Source organism: Penaeus monodon, chromosome 23 (genome assembly GCF_015228065.2).
Source record: "Penaeus monodon isolate SGIC_2016 chromosome 23, NSTDA_Pmon_1, whole genome shotgun sequence".
In the NCBI taxonomy this organism is placed as follows: Eukaryota; Metazoa; Arthropoda; class Malacostraca; order Decapoda; family Penaeidae; genus Penaeus; species Penaeus monodon.
The window spans coordinates 1329829-1331226 of record NC_051408.1 but is presented as its reverse complement, the minus strand read 5'-3'; the positions used below and the strand labels follow the sequence as shown (position 1 = coordinate 1331226).

At 33.2% G+C, this 1398-nt stretch overlaps 1 protein-coding gene and 1 long non-coding RNA gene across 2 annotated transcripts in view; one reads left to right on the top strand and one right to left on the bottom strand.

The window, feature by feature from the left end:
- LOC119587706 (FACT complex subunit spt16-like) overlaps nucleotides 1–1398 on the top strand; it is a gene marked incomplete in the record, with an annotated part of 82314 nt that overhangs the window by 6761 nt on the left and 74155 nt on the right.
- On the bottom strand, nucleotides 352–1398 carry LOC119587707. Its single transcript, XR_005230017.1, has 2 exons — nucleotides 1341–1398; nucleotides 352–670 (listed from the first exon to the last, which is right to left on the bottom strand). It is a non-coding gene; the product is annotated as an uncharacterized LOC119587707 (long non-coding RNA).

The following is a 1398-nucleotide window of genomic DNA, read 5'->3' as shown; positions in this document are numbered from 1 at the left end:
TACAAAACACAAAGGAGCACACTACCAAAATATCTATTCTACAGATGAAAGATGCAGGATAAACAAGAGAGAGCTAGAGAGAAAAAAAAACTCAGCAGGTACACAGTAACACACCACCTCACTTCCCAAGTACTATACAAAAAAATAGGTCTTTCTTTCTGCAAGATGTCAGCTTAAAGAGGCATACTTAAATCTTGCCAAATTTTATCTACTTACAAAACCAATATTGCCTATCTGGGAAGTTACAATATGAACTTATTTTGGCATTAACACTTCATAGAGAACTGCATAGTGAATGCCTAGATTATGAAGCTAAATCATTACTTCAGCAAAATTTGCAGTATTCAACACTTTTTTACAAATTTTAACTGCTAAATTATTATGCTGGTCAAAAATTCATGGACATAAAATAGTAATCAAATGATGAAGAAAGAAAAAGACAAACTAGGAGTAGGAGAAATAAAAGAGACCATAAATAATAACTGGAAGAAGAAACCCCAGCATTAGATTGAGATCACAAAAGCCGTGTCCAGAACATAAGTTAATAAATGAAAAGCCTGTGTCATCCTCAGTATCTGCTAAGCCTGAAATGTGGTAACAGATAATCTCCCCTCACAGCCAAGAGGAATCATGCATATAGACCATGGCAATATATACTCACTGTTTGATGCTACACCAACCATACATGTAATAGAGAAATAGGCTTTAATTCACGGCACTCCATTATTGATTAATAATGAACACGCACAAAAATGTTCTTCTCCTTTCCCTTGTTTTTTCTTCTTCTTTTACAAGAAGGGGACTGTTAATTTCACACACCCATGAAGACAGGCAATTTTTATATCACACATGCAAAACTAAAGGCCAGTTATATATGATGAACATGACTGTTTTTATCTTATTAAGGGAAAGTAATTTCCCTAAATAAGATTATTCCCAACAGATTATCATCATTGCAGATCATTAAACTTCCCAAATTCTTAACTCAGCTTTAGAATAAAGGAAATGGTAATTTTTAAAACCAAGATCAGATATTCAGGTATTTTACAGCATTGCTTTCTGCCAAAACATTATTCTCACTAAAAATAATCTATATACATAAAATAACAAAATGCCAATTAAAACTGACCAAATTATTTACTTTCACCCTTAGAGTCTTAATTCTAAATTCATAAAAAAGCTGATAATTCCTATTCCTACATCAAACTAAAAAAAGAAATGGAAACTAATATCTCAGTCCTAAACTCCTATATATGCACACAAAATAAGTCATTTGAACAATAAACTATCAAGTTCTAAAAACTTCCAGACAATACTTGAGAAAAGTGAATGCATCTTACCCTCAGCTTCGAGTCCAGAATGGCAGTGCGCTTCCCTCTTCCCAGCAACTCTGAGGTG